Source organism: Pogona vitticeps, chromosome 2, assembly GCF_051106095.1.
Source record: "Pogona vitticeps strain Pit_001003342236 chromosome 2, PviZW2.1, whole genome shotgun sequence".
In the NCBI taxonomy this organism is placed as follows: Eukaryota; Metazoa; Chordata; class Lepidosauria; order Squamata; family Agamidae; genus Pogona; species Pogona vitticeps.
Window position 1 is genome coordinate 145665832 of NC_135784.1, and position 20718 is coordinate 145686549.

The window sequence follows — 20718 nt, forward strand, 5'->3', positions numbered from 1 at the left end:
CTTTCATAATCTGATGCCTTTGTCTCTCTCCCTCTCCCAACACTTATTCTCAATGTTATCATTCCCTTCTCCTTCCAGATCTGCAAGGCACCTTAAGCAAGATCTGACACCCTTCCCAGCACCCATTCAAACAGAAAAGGTAGCCAGGAAGCCACCTGCTCGCCTTACTTTTATTTCCCAGGACACCTGATTTATTTATTTATTGGGAGAAGGGTGATTATTTAGGGCCTATTATGGTTTATTTTCCTTTCTTTTCCTTCTTTCACCTCCTCCTCCTCCTTCCCCCCCCCCCCTTAGGAGACCCAGTTAATGAGTAACTATAGCGTGCTTGGAGGCAGCTGTTTCAGACAAACCAAAGAGAAGAATTTTTTTTAAAAAAAGAGCTACATAAGGGAGCGTTTGTTCAGTGGTTTCTCAATAGATCCTTGTGCAGCAAGCGAAGGAGAGGAGGGAAGCAAAGAAAGAGACACTAAATCACTGAACTCCTTGAAAATCACTCCCTATTATTTATTTTTTAATTCCCCTTTTACAATAGCCCCTGCCTTTCAAGTCCAAACTCCTAATTTAGCTTTAGGAGCCCTTCTCTGAAATTCCAAGTCGCAGCTTTCAAGATCACTTTAAATCACATATGGTGCAACAGTTAGCAAAACTGATGGATATATACATGGGGGAAGGTGATTTATAAAACACCCCTTCCCTATCCCAGTGTGGAAACAAAGATTCTGCAATTTTGTATACATTTACCTGGGAGTAAGCACCACTGAACATAGTGAGGCTTACAGGATGCTCCCAAGCCAAGTCAACTATACTCCAAGTACTTTGCAATATTTCCACTGATACCCTTTATATTTCAGTAAACAAAAAGTGTCATAAAGAGGAAGATGGTAGATGTATTTGTCGGTCTTTATTATTATTATATTTATCAAATGCTATCTGTGGGCTCCTTTTAGTGTGGGAATGTAAAATCTTTTGCACTCCAGCAGATCCTGGAAAAGCTAATTTTTGGTGATTGGCCATTCTAGACGGGGCATTCTGGAAGTTTTCATCTCTAAAAAGTAGTTTTTACAATGCCCATCTTCCAGTTCCCACCTGTTGCAACTCCTCTCCCCCCTAGTCAGTCCAGCAACATCTGCAGGGCCTTGTGTTTCCCCATCTACTAAAATGGTTTCATTTCTTGTAACCAGTGCTCAGAGGAAACACATATCTTCAGCCTGTTCTTGATTTACAGAAATCACCACCACAAGACTTGGTGAAGGCTATTCGGTTAAATGCATTTGAAAGGGGATTACACAGAGCTGGAATTTTCAGCATGTATACAATACTGAAACAGCGCCGTCTACGTTGGCTTGGGCACGTCGTGAAAATGGCTGATGGTCGGATTCCAAAAGATCGCCGCCCCCGAGGGAGACCACAGCTGCGTTACAAGGACATCTGCAAGTGGGATCTGAAGGCCTTAGGAATGGACCTCAACAGATGGGAAACCTTGACGTCTGAGCATTCAGCCTGGAGGCAGGCAGTGCATCATGGCATCTCCCAATTTGAAGAGACACTTGTACAGCAGGCCGAGGCAAAGAGGCAGTCCCGAAACAAGCAAAACCAGCGAGCTGGACAGGGGACAGATTGGATTTGTCTTCAGTGTGGAAGGGATTGTCACTCTTGAATTGGCCTTCTCAGCCACATAAGACACTGTTCCAAGACCTCCATACAGAGCACGATACCATAGTCTCTCGAGACTGAAGGATGCCTACACACACAGATTCCTAGAGGGGGGATCAGTTAGAGGCTGGCCACCATGCAGCTAAAGAAAAGCTCCTGGCCCAGACGCAGATGCCACTGTGGGAAAGGACTATAGCTGTCATTGCCTGCTTGTGGGCTCCCCCAAGGCATCTCCTCTTTTTGGGACCTGGGAAGCTGGGTGGACTCAAAACATCTCATCTTAGCACAGCTCAGTCATGGATGGTGCCCACATGTTGTTCCATTCATTTGTCTGAAGAAGTGGTCTAAAGCCCAGAAAAGTTTATACCAAACAAAATATGGAAAGCTTTCAAGGTGCCGCCAAATTCTTTGTTCATTTTATTGTGGACAAAAATGGCTACCCCTCTGGAGATGTGTCTTAAAACTAACTTCCTATCCCCTGGGAGTTAAAGGGTGGGCTTATCAGGTGCAACACCCACTACCCATTTCTTCAACATGATTTTGATCTATGAGGGAATTTGAACTCACCCATTGTTTTAAGCTATAAAGGCAATTAGAGGGAGTTGAGGTATTAAGACAGGGATAACAGTGTTTGTTAGCAGGAAATCTAGAGAGCTGTACTTTCAGAAAGCTGTAGTAATAAAAATACAGGTTTATGGTTTAAAGTGTGCCAGGAAAACTGAAGAAATCCCTTAATGGACAGGCAGCTAATGAGTTAAAAGGACATGGATCTTAATCACCGGAGCAGAGAATGTGTGTGTTCTAATTCCTGGCCCCTGGCAATAGAGCTGCTATCACCAAAATCACTTGTAATGAACAAAGGGAACTGACCATCTCACAGGACAATCCCTCTTGCATGAGCCTAGAAAACTCTAACCATTGTGAATTGGGAGTGGGTAGAGGGTGGGCATATTTTGATGTGTTTTCTACTTCTTTTCTGAGAGCTGTCATTGCTTGGAGGTGGGAGAGCCAGAGTTTGAGACTTTGATTTCCCGCTGTGCCTCCAGTGAGCAGAGCTAGCCTGTGTGGCCTTGGGCAAGCTGCACAGTCCCAGGGCACTCCCCCCACCCCCACAAAAAAGAAGGAATGGTAAACCACTTTTGAGTACTCCCTACATGGAAAATCCTAAAAAGGGTTGCCATAAGTCAGAATTGACTTGATGGCACTCTTCTTCTTCTTCTTCTTCTTCTTCTTCTTCTTCTTCTTCTTCTTCTTCTTCTTCTTCTTCTTCTTCTTCTTCTTCTTCTTCTTCTTCTTATTATTATTATTATTATTATTATTATTATTATTATTATTATTATTATTAATGTAATCACATACAGTACAGTGAAATCAACAGCAGGATTTGTGTTCAAATCTTCCTACAACTTACAATAGTGCCACTATAGCTCTATAAGGTGTCATGAGGTATCCAGCCAGCCATCAATTACATTTTTCCCCTAGCAGCAAACTAACTTAGCTACCAATACAGCTCTAGAGGTCCATCTCATCTCTGTTGTTCCAATAACATCATCAGCATGGAGCAGCATTCAAAAGGAGCAGCTCTTTAAAAGTCTGCATTTTAAAAGTGGGAGGAATGAATGAGCTCACTGTACAGCTTTGTGAATGCCTTCTAGTTTCAGCCCAGTCTTGTGGTATGTTGTCTGAAGAGACAGAGAACTCTCCTCTCACCAATCCCAATTAAAAAAGCCACCCACCTAATTCAGCAAGGGTGATCCATTAGTGATGAATAATTTCAATTCTGGATCAATGTCTGGGGTTAGATCTGAAGTGCAGAAGAGAGAAAGGGCCAGATAGCAGGTGCAGGTGTACAGAATTTGCACCTGAAATGCTAACCATGATTGTGCACAGTGACACTAAATAATTTATCTGTGCCAAAAGACATTTAAATCCAAGCACCCATCCTCCAAACCACAAGTAACTGCAGTCCTTGACTTAACATTGGATGGCTGGTTTGCTCCTGATGATACAGATGTCTTGAGTTAAGACCAACACATTTAGTATTCTGAAATGAATAGGGATTATAGAAGTTGTTTAGAATTTCAAGTTTTTAAAGGATCTCCATGCCTTACTCAATATTATGAGGTGCGTGGAAAAGTATTATCCTAAACACTGCCCCATTTATAACCTTTGTCTACTGCTTTGAACATTATTAACACAAGTGTTGTTATAAGAACTCCAGGGAAATACTCCCTGGTTTCCTGTAGTGGGCCATTTGTGTATTTTAAATGCTTATAATAATACAAAACAAGAAACAAAACAACTCTATTTAGGATTGATAAAGGAATGGCATAAACTTTTAAAAGTTCTGTTAAAAATACTAATGGAGATGTTTTTTTAAAAATAACTATGGTAAGTAATTAGAAAAATGTCAAAAAGTAAGTTTGAAACTACAGAGTACATTGCTTTTAAAACGTAATTTAGTTTTATCTCACTATCCCCCCAAAATAGTTACAATTAACAGTATCATTTGTAAATAGATACTTTCAAGGTCTGGTTTTAAGGTAACTTGCTTAGGTAGCCAGTTATAAAGGTTTTTAATTTCTGCAGAGTGAAAAAACAGAACTGTCCTGCCTTTTCCACTTAACTCCACCATCGTCCATGGCACTTGGCAGATTAACACAGTGACCTCTCCTCAGGGAGTTTACATTTTGAAGAGGGGAGACAACAGAGAGAAAAAGGGATTCCATTGATTAGGGCACATATTTTTATGAATCCTTTTCAAAGCGACAGAGGGAGGGAAGAATCTCACCTTTTGGTAACACTGAAAGGGGGGGAGAATGTGCTGCAACCCTTATTATGCAATGAGGAGAAGGGGCATATGGCCCATAAAGACAGAAGAACAGCAAAGACACAAAGAACTGCTGCAGGGTGGCATGCTCAGATGCACAAACAATGTCGAAAGAAAGAATGTCTGAATGAGTCCTATCTGCTGACTCAGATACATCTGACCCTTTCCTTCAGTTTTATTCAGAGTGAGGGCATCATGAGGCAGGAACTATTACCCTTACTCTCAACTGGCCTAATTAAATCATCATACAGGCAAATCTTCACAGTCAGATAGCTCTGTGAAGTCATCAGACAATCCCCTCGTTATCTAGCATCATTACTGCATCCTAGGAAGAAAAATATCTATTTTTCATAGAAAGCAGCAACTAGTTGCACAACAAAGGGGAGGGTGGATTCAGGGGGCATTTCTCTCCCCCACGTATTAGCTTTGAACACACACACACAAAAACCTAGAGTGGCAGAACATTTAGTGCAGATACAAAAGAAAAACAAGGTAGTGTATGGAAGCCAAGAAGGAGAACCAATGCAGATAGTTATTGGAATGTAACATCAGAATTAGGGAGACTTGGGTTCAAGTCAGTGCTTGGTTATGAATCTTACTGGGTGACCTTAGGTCAGTGAAGTCAGCTATTCATAGGGAGTCGTGGTAAAAACAAAATGGGATTCGGTGAATGTACGCTGCCTGAAGAAGAAGAAGAAGAAGAAGAAGAAGAAGAAGAAGAAGAAGAAGAAGAGGAGGAGGAGGAGGAGGAGGAGGAGGAGGAGGAGGAGGAGGAGGAGGAGTATATAAATGTAAGCAATCTGTGATAAAGCAGTTACATGTGCTGAGATTTGGTTTAGTTTGAGAGCAAAAGCTAATGAGAGAAGTATTTGAATGGAGCTATTGAAAGGGACAGAGAGAAGGTGAGTCAGAATAATGAAAGTCAAAGGCAGCCACATGATGGGAAACAGGAACACAATCCTTCGTGCCCAAGAGACCGTCTAAGCATGGAGACAAGGACCTTCTGCCAAATGAGCTTGATGCAACTGTTGTAAAGCTTGGTAAATGTTGCCTTTCTGGTCTATATCTTTAGGCAAGATGGCCATTGGCTGTGATAGCAGCAGGATTCTGGTGTGTTAAAAAAAAGAGCAACATTCAGAAATGCTGAGCAGTTCCCATGTTCGGAAGACAGCTTTTGCAGCCATATGTTGACCTGACGAGAGACTTGCGGGCAAGGACATTGCCATAGTCAAAGGAAAGAGATGATCCAAGCAGGAACTAGCGTTTTAAATTAGAGCCCTCGGGAAGAAACGTCGTCGTCTTCTTGCATTATTGCATAAAGGGAATTTCTATGTACAGGGATTCGAACTCCATTCTAAATGTTGTGTCTGTCATGCCATTTCCAAGAAACACGTTGCTTTCCATTGTATACACAGGGTTGAAAAGCTTTCAGACGTTTATTTATACAACACACACACACACACACACACACACACCCTTGCGTGACTGCAGCTTTGGCTGGAAACATAAAGTCATTGTTTTAACGTGACCGTCCCCTCCCCTTCCCCAACTTCCTTGTGAGAGGAGAGCATTCCTCTTTCACATTCCTTAACCACTGCTGAGATGGGGATGGGGGGGGGGGGAGAGAGCTCCGGCAAGGAGGGAAGCAAGGGCTGAAGGAAGCAAATGTTTTAATTGTTAAAATAAATCTCTGTGTTTGGAGGGTGGGGCTGGAAGGAAGCAAACAGACCCGCCAACAATACAAGATGAAGTATGTATGAAACAGGTAAATTAAGGATGATTACGGGGAGGAAAAACTGCCTGCAGGCTTCAGAATATGTCAACCAGATGTTTCTAAGATACAAAGAATTAGTGGTGGAGAATTGCTCACATGCTCATGCGAGCAATTCAAAGTATCCTTTATTCTCTTTAACCTGGAAGTCTTGGCGGAAAAATAACAATAATTATAAGAGCACAACAATTGAGTTCTTGTGTCCATCGCACTTGAGGCAGACATGATCCAGAGTCTCCCGGAGCAGGCTAAGTATAAAGATAGTTGGGTAATTAAGTCAGGTAACAGCCCGAGGTAAAATGCCAAAGGTTGTAGTGACTACGTATTGGATAATAAGCTTAATGAGCCATTTGCTCAACGTTTTCTTTAATATAATACATGGATAAATTTGTGAGATATGGCAGCACACGTTCAATTTGGATCCAGAAGAGGATTTGGAAACAAGGAAACACTATATTGCATAAAGATGCTTGGAGGAAGATGAGATCATACAAACATGCTTTATTGACTAAGGAAAACCTAAAGTTCAACATAGCAGGCTTGTTGTAAATAAAGCTATTGATTTAAGAGAGTTTTGTCCAATTAGTGACCCATACAGACAAAACTGTAGTGGCCTTGGCTGCCAGATGGGTGGTATAGAAAACAAATAAACAAACAAACAAAGAAATATTAAAGATCAAAGGACTGAAGACAAAGATAAGAAGAAGATGACAAGGATATATAATCATTCCACTGCTTTTGAATTTGTATTAAAGAAAAAATTTTGGAGAAGCATTTCCTGACTCACATGATGATATCATTGTAAATGAACAGGTAGCAAAAGATAATACAGTATTTCTTGCCAACCACTGAGATAGTCTGCAAAGCTAACTCCATTAACTCTATAGCCAGTATCCTGTTCAATTTACTGCTTGTGCAACTGCAAGTTTGGAAGAGACTGTGATGGCTTGCTGCCTGTCTGGTTCTAATGGCTGCTCACCTGGATCTTTCTCTTTGCTATAACTGTTTCTTTGTTTGCATTGATGTGTTTAGTAACAGGAAACAGACCAATTGAGCACTGAGTGTGTGCTGAGAAATATAAATGACTTGGAATAAAATTAATGATGCAATCCTAGCTATACAATGAAAGTCAACTTCCTTAAGAGGAAGAATGTATTTATTCTGAAAATGCTCATTGTATTGTACTATGTATTTCCACTCTATGCCACAAAATGCTGGACCTTAACACAGGCAATTACAAAAAAGGTAGAAGTATTAGAAATGTGGACTTATCATAGAAGGTTAAGGATTTCAAGATGGTGACCAACAAAAAAATATATAATGCATAAGAACTGGAATATCTTGTACCCAGCATGATGTAGTGGATAGAGTGATGGACTATGACTCAGGAGACCTGGGTTCAAATCCCGCTCCAGAAAGTCACCAGGGAGGTGATATCTCACTTACCTTGAAAACTCTGCTAGGGTTGCTATAAGTCAAATGTGACCTGCTGGCACCTAACACACACAGACTATGCAGAAGTGCCACATTTTGGAAGCCAGACTCTTTTTTTTTGGTGTAACGCAAAACAAAAAGGGCAGATTGTGACAAATGATGATTCAAGATAGATGGGAAAAGTAGTGCAGGAAGGAGAAGAACCAGAGGGCTGACAAACTTTAGGGACTGGACTGGATGCAACACAGTGTCCCTGTTCAAGAGCCGCCCCAATCCAGCAGTCAAACTAGCCACGGTGATGGCCAACCTCTAGCAGGAAAGAGACCAAGCAGCAGCAGCAGGAGCAGCAGTTCACACCTAGCTGGGAAAATCTGGTTCCATTTGCCTCTTGGCAGTGTGGTATAGAAGCAGACCAGGGAAGGATTAAAATGCTTAACAGGTGAGCGGCAGGAATTCGCATCTAAGCCATGCCTAACACCTTCCTGAAGGACTATAAATATCAAATTATCATCTGTCACTTCTAGTGTGGATGCCATTATTTCTCTGCTGCTAGCCAGTCATGGCTGAGGTTTCTTTCTTTATATTTACAGTCTCTGTGTGTTTTAAATGGCTGTTTCTTCCACTATAATGTTGCTGCCACATTTTTTGAAGCGCCAAACCATTTTTATGTCAAACCTTCACAGAAAGGAGAGGCCATGGGTCGCTAGGTTTTGTGGCCGGATGGATGTAAAGCAATAGGAAGCCATTTGGTATCCTTAAGAAACGGGGTGGGGGGTGGGGAACCTCACAGAGATATTGCTAGGAAGTTAATGTTTTGTTCATTCTTTATGGTTTAAAAGTGTGGCTAAAATATTTGTATGTTCAAAATTGCTGTCCAAATAGAGGCTAGGTTCTCTTGCTGCTTAAGATATTAAAGACACTGGACTTCTTATTCCTTAACTGATTAGTTTTTAAAATTTCTTTTAATTTACTTGTGGAGGACAGGCAGTCTCACACGTACATCAGTGAACCCTACACCCCCTCAACATGGAAGATTTGATAATAGCTGCCCTAAATCTGATATGTTTATTTAATTGTACCATGGCGCTCCTGACACAAAGAAAAACATCATTAGTTGTTTGAATATGGTAAATTTAATTGTCCTTTAATTGTATAACTTACTGTATTTTAGCTGCATCTTGCTGAAGCATGTTATGAACTATCTCACATCCAAATCTTGGGCGAAAAGTGGGATATATGCAGTATAATGAATGGATGGATGGATGATGCTAAGAGAAATTAAAAAATAATAGCAGACCAATTCCCCATCAATTCATCTGATTTCACTGCTCCTGAGCAGCTCCTCTGAAATAAGCAGTGGGTATTTCTAAGTAAGCACCCATAGTTTTGGTCTTCTCATGTAAATAAATGTTCATGTCATACAACTCCTGTCCTAACTGTCTGAAAATTACTGCCACCAGTACAGTGCCTGCCCTGGGCCATTTAAGACTTCTCATTTGCATCCCACTGTCCCTAAAGCCTTCCCCAGGACCAAAGGGATCCTAAGGGAGTCTAAGAATCTGGTGGGTTGAATATGGCTATGGCTGATGACATCATTAGACTTATGTGGCATAACTTTATGTTATTGGATTTCAGCCACTGAGTGAGATTTACCCAATCTGCTCAACTACCTCCAGTGTAACTTGAAAAAAAAAATTAAAAGGAAGCACAGCTAGCCTTTCATTCAGATATCCCCTTTCTTCTCTGAGTCTATTAAAATTTGGAGTTTTCCACTGCGAAAATTTTGCTTCATCATATCTGTGTTTGACTACTAAGCACTGGGCTATGGCACTGGCCTTGTATGTGTAAAGTTGCAGGTTTTATCCATGGCCTCCTCTGGTGTGTCAGGGAACATCCTGAAATAAGGAGGAGACATTGCAGAAGTCCCAGTGTGGTGTACTGGATACAGTGATGGATTAGGATTCAGGAGACTTCGGAGTGAGTCCCTTGCTCAGACATGGAAGTTCCCAGGTGAGGGAGTTTGAAATGATGAGCGCTCCTTAAATGCCTCACTTACCTCGAAAACCTTATTTGGGTTACTGTAAATCAACCCTGAGTTGATTTGCCATTCGAACTCTCCAATTCGTGGCACGGGGACAGTGCCCAGGGCTGAGGCACAATTACAGAAAACATGTAACTGGAATAGTCCTCATCATACACTCTGAAATCTGGGGTAACCCCCCCCCCAGCAAAAGTCGCATTAGGTCTCGCATTAGGTCATCTGTCTGTCTATCTCGACGAGTTGGGTACCTCACTGTGGAAACCGAGATCAGCAGTTCGATTCCCCACAGTGCAACTCGGGGGGGGGGGGAGGGAGTCACCCTTGGGCAAGATGTGCAGTCCCAGAGTGCCACACGAAGAAAGGGAAAGTAAACCTAGAAAGCCCTGGCAATGGTGGCCATAAGTCAGAAGCGCCTTTAATGGCACGTCGTCATCAAGATAGGAAGATAAGGTGGAATAAAGCCCGTTCGCAGCGTAAGCCCAGAGAGTTTACGGAGGCAGCCTTCGTCCGCCCGGCGAAAGAGAGACTTGGAAAGAGAGAAGAAAACTACGCCTCCCGTGATCCTCTCTGGCAGCTGGAGCCGCAATCCAAGGAGCCTGCGGTTAGAGAGTATATAAAGGAAGGAATGGCCCGGGCTCGGATAATCGGAGGCGGTCGAGCAACTGATGAGCGCGGGTGGTAGAGGGCGCGATCTTCGGCGCCTCCTCCTCCTCCTCCTCTTAGTCATTCGCGCAGCTTACGGGTTTCGGTGCCGCAGAAGCAGCAGCCGCCACCGAACCGGCTGACTCGGGAACTCTGCGGGGCCGGTGGACGGAGCCTTCGGCGTCCGGCTGTGCAGGAGAGCGCGCGCGCGCACACACACACACACGCGCACACACCTGGATTCCCGGGATGTCGCGAGCCGGCTGCTTCGGATGCCGAGCGATGCAAACTTTCTTCGCGCTTCGGAGCTGGCGGAGGGGAAAAGGGGGGCGAGGGCTCCCGGGAGGAGGAAGACTTTGCGGACGCTTCTGCGGCTGGAGCGCGCTCCCGGCAAAGCTGGGGGACCCGTGCAGCCCGATCGTCGGGACGGCAGGCAAAAGGTGGGTTGGGTTAGGGTTGTCCTAGCCCCCCCCCCCCGCGCCTCCATCTTCTCTTGCACCGACGATCCCTGACATCCTCAGCGGGGAAGCGCATCTCTTTTGGGTTTTACGCCTCTTCGGATGTGGCCGCGTCGGGAAAAGGCTGCCGTTTCTGAAGCGACCTGAAGGATCGGTGGCAGCGAGGGACCCTTCGCAGAAAGGCCGCCGTCTTGAGCTCCCAGGACGCGGGATAATTGCTTGAGCCTCTTCTAAGGATGCTCTCCTCAGCCGCCCCCTCGCTCCGGCGGTGCCTTGCAGACGTGTTTTGGGAGGTGGGCAGGAAGGGGAAGGGGGGGTTACTTGGTTTATGGCCCGGCCGGATCTCTCTATTTTGGAATATACAATCGCAGTTGCCTCGTCTCCAACTTTTGCCTCGGGAGTGATGCGCGCAAGGTAAGTCCCCGGGCGGCTCAGCCCTGGCACGCGTTGGCTCTGCGGAGGCGCGGGACGAGACCGGAGGGTCGTGTGAACGCCCTCTGCCTTGACGTGCTCGATCCGAGCGAGGGAACGCGTGGGGATCGCGGGGTCGTCCTCGTCCTAGGCGCGGGGATCTCTGGCTCTCCTCCGAGCTCTTTGCCGCCCGGGTTTGGCCTCACCTGAGGGGTAGGAGGACGAATTTGCCGCTCCTCCGAGGTGGGAGCCGGGAATGGGCGGGTGTCGAAGGCCCTCCGGCGGCGCCCTCGTCCGCCTCCTGCGGTTCAGAAAGCGCGGGTTATTCGGGCCTCGGAAGGCAGAGTTCGTTACTTCAGGGCCGGGACTCCCGAGGGGACCGACCGCCGGCCGGCGAAGCTGGAGGCCTCCTGCCCTCCCGCCCTCCCGCCTGCGCCGATGGAGGATTCAGGGCGAGGAGAGGGGAGGGCGAGAGCGCGTGTCTTCGAGGCAATAAAAGCAACATCAAGTCCTGCCTCGTATGCCTGCCTATACACACGCGCGCGTGTACGTCTCTTTCACGATAGAGAGAGCACGTGAACATGCGCTCCCTGGCATTAACAACGGGCGTGGGTTCACATGGTATAACCCTCTGGGGCCCAGATCCAGTCGTTCGCTCCAGCTAAAGCCGACCCGCTGCGTAGATCCGCGGGGACCCGGGTCAGCCTGTCGGCGGGCCAGCGTCCTCTTCGCCGGGCGGGCGCGGGCGACGTGGGAAGCGCCGCGTGGATTTGGGAGCTGGCCTGGAGCCTTGGACACCGGAGCGTCGGTCCCAAGGGAGAAGGGATGGAGGGCATCCTCTCGGGCAGGTTGGGAGTGGGGCCGCCGTGTTGACCCCGTGCCGTGCCGTGCCCCTTTCAGGCGACGTCAGCGCTCGCTCAGCCGCCGCGTGTTTGTGTCGGAGCGGTGAGCTCCTCTTAGTGGGATTTGGACCTTCAGGCTGGTGTCTCCCATCAGCCGTGCCTGTCGGGGCCCTTCACGGTTCTCTGTGTTGCAGGAGTCAATGCCGGGGGGGATCCTTCTGCTCTGCCCTCCACAGCTGGCAGGCGTGTTTGTGTCCCCTTTCCCAGCCCGGTTCTCCGTTGCCTTCTCTCTTCTGTGCCTGACTGGTTTTTATCCCTGGGGGCGCAGGTGCCGATGACCCTGCACTGTAACTTAAAACCTGGGCGCTTCCCCTGCCCTAATGGGCTCTGATGGTTGCTTTAGGGCTGTGCTCTTCTGGGGATAATCGTCGTTTCTTTTCCTGGCCTGGTGATTTCTCCCATCTCTCACCCTCTCGGACTGAAACCCCCAGCAATTTCTTTCCACTAGGAGGTATTTTCATGCGGCCTCTAGAGAGGGTGTGCAAGCCCCTGCTCAGCTTTCCTTTACCCTTGAGTGACTCACCTGCCCCAGAGGAGGCCCTGGCATTTGACCTTTCTGCTGGATCGCACCTTCACCGTGAGATTTCCCCCCTTCCCCACCCCTAGTAAGGGGATCCTATTGTGACTTCTCAGCTTTTATAGTTCTCATAGGAAATGGGGTAAACCTGGCAACTAAGGATATGCTTGAAAGAATGTCTTGACTGCTGTTCTTAGTGACTGCATATTGTATACAGTACAGGGAGAGGGGTTGCAACCGTTACTTGCATCGGGTTTTCCCCCCCTTTTTCTTATGGGGTGGGAGAGACCTAACAAAATATGGCCAGGAGGTTCTTTTCAAACAGGGATGAGTGGAATGTGGCTGTTTGCATGTATGATGCAAAGTCAGCAAGACTTTTCAACTCAAGGCCAGCTAAGAGAGAGGGTTTCTCCCCAAAGGTGCTGGAGTAGAAGGAGAGGAAAGACAGAGAGGTATGGATTAGCTGTAGTTTTTGTGGACTGCGAGTTCAGACTTAGGCCTGGCAAGGAGATGCACCTTCCCCTGATTCGACAACACTAGGATGGGAATATATATTACTGTGCTGTATTTGATGTGTGTGTGTTAAAGGAATTCACTTCCTGAAATTCATGGGCAGTTCTGTAATGAAAGCAGGTGAAAATCAAGTTCAGGTATAAGAGTGTAAAGCCATCAAAATCATTGCAAGCACAATCTGCAGAGTTGTCTTCAGAAGTTTCAAAAGGAAGCAGCCTGGCAGATCAAGGGATCTGGCAGAGGTTTTTATTTCTGTGTAGGCCAGAGGTTGGGAACCCATGGGCTTCCAGATGTACTTCAAGTGACATCATATTTGGCTGCCAGCCATGCTAATTGGGGAAGATCCGAATTGCAGTCCAGCAACATGTGGAGAGACAGAGGTTCCTCATGCCTGTTTTAGGGAGCTAAGCAAGCTATTGCAAAAGGTGTGCTAAATGGGATTAAGCACAAGCAGATTGACAGTGGAATTTGCATATTAGAGTAACATCACCAAAGCCATTAGCCTCAACCCTGAAAATATGTTTTCTCTGGTAGAATAGAAATGTATAGCTATATCAAGATAAAGAGTATTTCTTGCATTTGAATCTGTAGTACAGTGGGGTCTCTACTTAAGAACGTCCCTACTTAAGAACAATTCCACTTAAGAACAGCTCCATTTGCTAAATGTTGCTTCTACTTGAGAACAAAAATCCAAGATAAGAACAGAAAAAAAAACTTTCCTGCTCTTTTTTTAACCTTAGGTCATCTTAGGTTAAAAAAAACATTCTCCCCCTAGTGGTAAAGTACGTATTAACCAGCTTTTGCATTAGTTCCTATGGGAACTAATGCTTCAATGTACGAACACACCTCTACATAACAAAAAAACAGCCAGAACAGATTAATTGGTTTTCAGTCCATTGCTTCAAAATTAGCTTCGTCAGAAGTGCTTTTAACACTGTTCCCTGACCTAAGGGGGGGAAAAAAAGAAAAAATATCCCCCTCTAGTGGTAGAAGGCGGAATAGCAGCTTCCCATTAGTTTCTATGGACGGAAAAGAGCAGATACGGATTAAATGGTTTTCAATGCATTCCTATGGGAAATGCAGATTCTACATAAGAACTTTTCCACTTGAGAACCACCTTCCAATATGGATTAAGTTCTTAAGTAGAGACCCCACTGTATGAGCACAATGTATATTTCTGCACAAATGTTTAGCCGTAAAGCTGTCTTCGTGGGTTATAAGTTTTTCTGCAACAGGAGATTTATTCACAATATGTTTGTATGTAAGTTTAGAAGCTTCGTATTTTCTATGGGAAGACATGTAAAATACTTTTCTCCACTTGATGCAACTGTGTAACATGAATGCATTCCAAAGTGGTCTAGCCCCCCCCCCCCAGTGTTAAATCAATATACTGTATAAGGTTGCTTTTCTTTTTTCCACTTCTTTAATGAAGACTACTGTACTGTTATCCTGCAGTAGATGGCTACTAATTGTAGACTAAGGCACATCTTTCACTAAGTAAGTAAGTAAGTAAGTAAGTAAGTAAGTAAGTAAGTAAGTAAGTAAGTAAGTAAGTAAGTAAGTAAGTAAGTAAGTAAGTAAGTAAGTAAGTAAGTAAGTATTAAGTAAGTAAGTAAGTAAGTAAGTAAGTAAGTAAGTAAGTAAGTAAGTAAGTAAGTAATGTGAGCTTTAGTCCAACACAGCAGGGAGATGGCAAGTTGGGTGAAGGCTGATCTATATGCTACTTTTCACAACTTATTTCTAAAATTATACAAAAAGTAGTGGCCATAATAAAACTTACCAAACTTAATGTTGGTGTAAGAACTTTCTGACTGATCTTATAAAGATTATTCTATAAAGGTATTGCATTCACATGGATGTTGCTGGTTTCCCCCATAAAATTAGGGTACAATGTATCCAGGTAGTTAAGAGTGTTGAACAGGGTCTTCAATGTACTTGCATAGTGTGGTTTTATAAATACTCCACTCTTATTACACAGTCTCTGGGTTAGTTCCCAGCTATTTATTATCTCTGAGAGAATTTGGAGATGGGACCTGAATACGGATTTGGAAACTACCCAGGCTTCCCAAATAAGGGAGCCAAAAAACATTAGCAAACAATAGAAATTTTTATCCTGCCCATGCTAGATTTGGGTACCTTAGGCAGAATAAAAGTTGTAATCCACGCACTAACATTTCTTGTCCCTCCTTCCTGAAGCATCATCTCTCATGGCTGATGCTTTATTGTAGTTGAATTTGTCTCTCCCCAGGTTCACCTCCAGCCACTCCACAGACAGACCTAGCCATAAGAACATATAACACACAGATACCTGTGAAACCCTTTATCTTGCATCTTAAAAACCAAATGGTCTAACCTTCAAGTGGCTTGCTTGTGTGAGCGGTCACAGCTACCTGAGATGAAAGCCAGGCAAACCCTTGACATGTTGCTGCACATGGACTTGTGTCTGGTTCACCAAGCGGTGTGATGCATTGTGATGTCTTTGGCCCATGCCATCTATGCATCTGAAGGCTGTGTCCTGTATGTAAGATGAGACTGAACCAGCATTCTGAGCAGTTTTAGAACCTAGAATGCCTACCTTGGAACCTGGTTTAGACCCTTACTATTGTCTGCATTGGAAAAGTGGTTTCTTAAAAAAAAATTCCAGAGAGAAAATGAGCAGTCTCAGCATTCTGTCACATGTACTGTGAAAGTCTTGTGACTGCTCTTCAAAGCTCTACTTGGGAAAAATTTAAGAGGGGAACCAACCCAAAGAGAGAGGGAAAGTGAAAATGAGGACACCATCTGAGTGATGTCTTTGTTAGATGTTTCTGCACTCTTTGTGGTGGAAGTCCATCTGAATTATATATATTTTTATATATATTTTAATTGTATTTTAATTGTTCTAAATTTTATTGTATTTTAACTGTTGTAAGCCACCCAGAGACTTTTGGGTAGTCTGGGTGGCATATAAATTAAATAAATAAATAAATAAATAAATAAATAAATTCTTCTTCTTCTTCTTCTTCTTCTTCTTCTTCTTCTTCTTCTTCTTCTTCTTCTTCTTCTTCTTATTATTATTATTATTATTATTATTATTATTATTATTATTATTATTATTATTATTATTATTATTATTATTATTATACAAAGGTCCCGGTCTCAGAATTTTTCACCTATCCTATGCTGCTGAAGCTGCCTTTTCTGTGCAGCTTGGTAAAACCCTTGGCTGTCTGGTTTGAGATTGTGTTCAGATAAAAATGAGATGGTTGGACAGTGTAATCGAAGCAACCAACATGAATCTGACACAACTCCGGGAGGCAGTGGAAGACAGGAGGGCCTGGCATGCTCTGGTCCATGGGGTCACGAAAAATCAGACACGACTAAACAACAACAACAAAAGGAAGCAGAATAGGGTGTCAAATGTTCATATCCTCTCTCTCTCTCTCTCTCTCTCAATCTGAAGACACTTGGTCTTGTTTGTGGAAGTTTCACCCTCAATTTGTTTTACAATTTCCTGCATAGAAAGAACTTCTGACTGCCTCCTTCACAAAGCTGGAGAAAGAATGTCAAGAAACTGTTCTACTTCAACAATGTAACAGTGGGTTGTCAGAGAGCCTTGTCATCAGACAGTACAGTGGTGCCTCGCATTACAACGTTAATTCGTTCCAGTGAAATTGCTGTAGAACGAAAACGTCGTAATGCGAAAATAAAAAGCCAGTTGAAACACATTGAAACCCCTTCAATGCATTCCAATGGGCTGGAAACTCACCGTCCAGCGAAGATCCTCCATAGGGCAGCCATTTTCGGTGGCTGTCTTGCGAGGAATCCATCCCAGAAAACAGCGGGGAGCCATTTTATTTACCCAGTGGCCATTTTGAAACCGCCAATCAGCTATTGGAAAATCGTCGTTTTGTGAAGAATCGGTTCCCGAAACAGGGAACCGATCATCGTAAAGCAAAAAAACCCTATTCAGACTAGCATTTTGCGATCGCAAAAGCGATCACAAAAAGGTCATTGTAATGCAGTTTTGTCGTAATGCAGGGCAATCGTAAAGCGGGGCACGACTGTATCTGGAACTGCCTTGTGTTGATAGAATATATGATATGAGGAAAGCAGTGTCAGGTCTGCAATTGGAGATATGTTTTATCTGTGTTTAGCAGCAGCAGACCATGTTAAAAAAATGGGTTGTTTTGTGCCCTTATTTCAGATTGTGTACCTTATAGGTGACATTCCTTACAGCTTTTGGGACTTGGGACCAACTTGCTCTGGAGTGTTTCCGGCTGCCTAAAGCTTTTTTTAAAAAAATTTTTTGGCAGGGTGACAGAAGGAAAGAGGAAGGCAGAAATTTTACCCTTCCTCAGTCCAATGATAGAAGTTGTTCTATCAGCTGGACAATATCTCCCTTCAGGCACAGCAAAGGGCTTGAGTAAAGCCAAATGGAATTTTGACTATTTTAGATAGCAGACTTCCATTTCGTACTGTCAGCTCAGTTTTTAAAGAAATGGAGAATTCCACTTAGGTTGTGACATGAAATAATGGGTTGCACTTTTATTTTTTTTAATCATGAAGTTAAAAATACCATTTTGCTTACTTCCATGGTCTGGCCCCTGTATGCCCAGTTCTCTCTATTTCATTGGGTTCACACTTATGTCACCTGCCTGTGTAGTGACTGCCATGCTTGTTAGAAAGGCTTGTGAGAGTTGACTCTGAACAGTAACTCAACAGTTGAGGAATCTGCACTCTACTGTGGAATTGTACCACCACCATGTACAGTACCTGCTTGAAAAATCTATGCAAATACTTCCTGGGTCTACTTTTCTCTGCTCTCCTTGCATGTGGGAGTTTGGAAGAAGGTTCAGTTAGTTCTGCCAAAAGGTATATCTGATTCATATAGTAGACATGGTCTAGAGGGGTGGGGTATAAATTAAATAAATAAATAAATAAATAAATGTATGCTCATCATTAGACATTAGATTGTAGCCTCACTTGCTGACTTGCACATATGAATAACTGCTGGTCGAAATGTCACTCCAGTGTAACAGGTACTTCAGAGGAACCAGTTTAAACATTTGGCCAGTGGCAATTAGGACTTACTGTCTCCCTGCTTATTTAATTATATGCAGAAAACATCATGCAAAAGGCAGGACTGGAGGAATCCCAAGCTGGAATTAAGATTGCAGGAAGAAATATCAACAACCTCCGATATGCAGATGATACCACTCTGATGGCAGAAAGTGAGGAGGAATTAAGGAACCTTTTAATGAGTGTGAAAGGAGAGTGCAAAAAATGGTCTGAAGCTCAACATAAAAAAAAAACTAAGATCATGGCCACTGGTCCCATCACCTCCTGGGAAATAGAAGGGGAAGATATGGAGGCAGTGACAGATTTTACTTTCTTGGGCTCCCTGATCACTGCAGATCGTGACAGCAGCCACGAAATTAAAGACAGCAGCCTGCTTCTTGGGAGAAAAGTGATGACAAACCTAGACAGCATCTTAAAAAGCAGAGACATCACCTTGCCGACAAAGGTCTGCATAGTCAAAACTATGTTTTTTTTCCAGTAGCGTTGTATGGAAGTGAGAGCTGGACCATAAAAAAGGTTGAACGCCAAAGAATTGATGTTTTTCAATTGTGGTGTTGGAGGAGGCTCTTGAGAGTCCCTTGGACTGCAAGGAGATTTATCAATTCTAAAGGAAATCAACCCTGAGTGCTCACTGGAAGGACAGATCCTGAAGCTGAGGCTCCAATACTTTGGCCATCTGATGAGAAGAGAAGACTCCCTGGAAAAGACCCTGATGTTGGGAAAGTGTGACGGCAAGAGGAGAAGGGGACGACAGAGGATGAGATGGTTGGACAGTGTTATCAAATCAACCAACATGAATTTGACTCAACTCCAGGAGGCAGTGGAAGACAGGAGGGCCTGACTTAATGACTAAACAACAACAAATTAGGACTAGTTCATAGAAGCATATGCTACACAGCTGAGTGCAGACTGCATTGTATCTTGTGGCCATAGCTCATGTCTGAAGAAAGTATCGAACTTCTAGCCCAGTCTGCCTGTTCAGTGTTACTTGGGTTAGACGTAACAGAAGTAACATATGTAGGCTCCTTTGAGGAGTTTAAGCCTCATTTAGTTTGATTTGTTAGTTGTTTTGGCTGCTTCTTCATCTCAAATATGTTAATCCAGAAACACACACAAATTATAGGATCAGTTAGATTGTAACAAGTGCTGATGATCAGATATGGACGTGGAGCTGAGAAAAATCACGGTGGATTGTCATCCTAGGCCAGCCTTCTCCTTCCCGTGAGCATCTTCTTAGGGCATGTGCCTCCTGCCCTGAGTTAAAATAACCTGGTTGTGAATTGTGACCTGCACTATTCAGACATCTCTGGTTCTAAGTTTCTGCGCCAGTTTTAATTTGATACAAGTCTTGGCATAGTTAATGATCACAGAAATCAGATTTATTTGGTTTGTTTATTCACAGCAATGGACCGCTTGGAAAAGAGGCCATGCTGCTGGAGGATTCTGGGAGTTACGGTCTTAGAAAAAGTAACACTTCCAAGTTTTGCTGCTACCTTAACGTCTCCACTCCCTCCCACCTTTACTTTTAAATAATCAATGAGTTACAGATTTCTTTATGTGGAAGTATTTGAACTGTTCAAAAGAAAAGAAACTTTTTAGACTACCCATCAAGAAGTCCATTTACAAAAGCATTCAGGGCAGGGGTGCATCTGGGCCTCTGCTAGAATTGTCTGGATGCATCTTCTGTTTCTGCTGGGGCTGAGGATCTGCAGCTGGGACTGCTGGCGACTGTGCACAGCGTCAACTAGATTGGGGCCATGATGATTCAGGTCTTCTTGAGCAGCAAAGCAGTATTTCCTTTGGGAAAAGAAAACCTGCAAAGGTATCTTGATGATGATGATGATGCCTGAATGTATGTGTTATAGTTCTTCATGTGAGGTACAGCATATTAATGCATTTTAAGTTTTGGAACACATTTTGGATGATTTGTCAATTTCTCAGATCAGATGACAAATTTAGCTTGTAAGGTAATAAAGGCATGCCTATAATGGGAAAACAACAAACCTACGTTGCACGGCACATGAAAGGACAGGCAAAGGGGACAAGGGGAGCAACAGAACATGAGAGTGCCCTGGTTCTAGTGCAATATTCCACTGGCAGTTTCCCAAATTTGAAAAGCATACATTTGTGGAGACCTTTGCGCAGCGGAGAAGCATGGCAGTTGCAGAGAAGCATCCACACAGGGCTTTGTCTAGTCCCTGTAGCTCCATGAACCTTGTGGTTCAGTGGGGATGAGAACCTAGATCCCTGGACAGTGTAAAATGGCATACATTTTACATGTTACTTAAGGTATTTTTAAAATGTATACCATCCTCCTTTCTCAAAAAGTCCCATTACTAGAGCTCATAGAAGCTACAGTACTCTTAAAATGGCATCTTGGGGAATCTCCCAACCATCATGGGGATTTTGGGGCTTGTAATCCAGAAATTACCTTTCTGTGCTCTACTCCTTACACAAGATTCTGTGGTAGGTTAGGTTGAAC

General features: G+C 43.9%; 2 long non-coding RNA genes across 2 annotated transcripts in view; both read left to right on the forward strand.

Annotated features, from left to right (window-relative positions):
- Window positions 1-1617: 1617 nt before the first annotated feature.
- LOC140704590 (uncharacterized) overlaps window positions 1618-20718 on the forward strand; it is a 229469-nt gene continuing 210368 nt past the window's right edge. Inside the window, exon 1 of the long non-coding RNA XR_013541067.1 lies at window positions 1618-10814. This is a non-coding gene — a long non-coding RNA (uncharacterized LOC140704590). The remainder of the gene's footprint in view (window positions 10815-20718) is intronic.
- LOC110077803 (uncharacterized) overlaps window positions 10821-20718 on the forward strand; it is a 146476-nt gene continuing 136578 nt past the window's right edge. The window contains exon 1 of the long non-coding RNA XR_012083872.2: window positions 10821-11246. This is a non-coding gene — a long non-coding RNA (uncharacterized LOC110077803). The remainder of the gene's footprint in view (window positions 11247-20718) is intronic.